This window comes from Formica exsecta, unplaced genomic scaffold (genome assembly GCF_003651465.1).
Source record: "Formica exsecta isolate Colony F162 unplaced genomic scaffold, ASM365146v1 scaffold482, whole genome shotgun sequence".
Taxonomy (NCBI): Eukaryota; Metazoa; Arthropoda; class Insecta; order Hymenoptera; family Formicidae; genus Formica; species Formica exsecta.
The window spans coordinates 289,350-290,362 of NW_021852055.1; positions in this window are offsets into that span (position 1 = coordinate 289,350).

The window sequence follows — 1,013 nt, forward strand, 5'->3', positions numbered from 1 at the left end:
TATATATATATATATATGACATCAGCAATTTATATTATATCTGCAAAATAAATTGTTAAATCGTTAATTAATTAAAAGAACATAAACAATCCACCGGATATGTAATCCTTTTATGCATCCCTGCGTTTTTTAGTTTATGTACATAAAAATAAAAATCTAAGTAGAAGATTTTCTGGATCTTTATATTATTCTATCAAAAAATTATCCATCAAGGAATATATATGCGTTATTATTGACGTTACATTATATATTTATTTAAAGCGATTGCATACATTATAACAGACATAAATAGAATACTCTAGCTGTGCCAATTATGTCAATAAACTATACATTTTTTCCGAATACTTGACACGAGGTCACACAGCAAATCAAAGCAATATTGCATGCCAAAGAATTTTAGCAAGATACAAGCATGTATTATATACAATAAATTATTTGTGATGTTCTTTTTTTTTTTTTTGAAAAGATACAAGATAGATTATCCATTTATTATATATATTTTAACGGACTTACTCACAAAACACATAGAGATAAGTTGTTTCCCAGTGTGATATTTTTAAAGCAATTGCATACATTATAACAGACATAAATAGAATACTCTAGCTGTGCCATTAATATCGATAAACTATACATTTTTTTCCGAATACTTGACACGAGGTCACATAACGTGAACATATTGATAATCATATTAACGCTATTTATCGTCAAGCCCTCTTATATATACAGGGTGTTCCCGGGTTAAATGGCCAAACTTGAAATATGAATTTAGGACCTTAAAACAAGAAAAAATTTTCCTCTGGAAGTATGCTCGCAAACGCTTCGTTCAAGAGATATTGACTTCTGAAGTTATGAACTATAGAAACGAATAATTTCGAAATAATCTAGGTTTATTCTATTTATTGCTGTACAATAATCAAAATTTAATAATTAAATGTTTTGTAGCGTTAGCATTTCCGTCACAAAACCCATATAAATATACTATATCGGCATATTTACTAATCGAATACGTATGA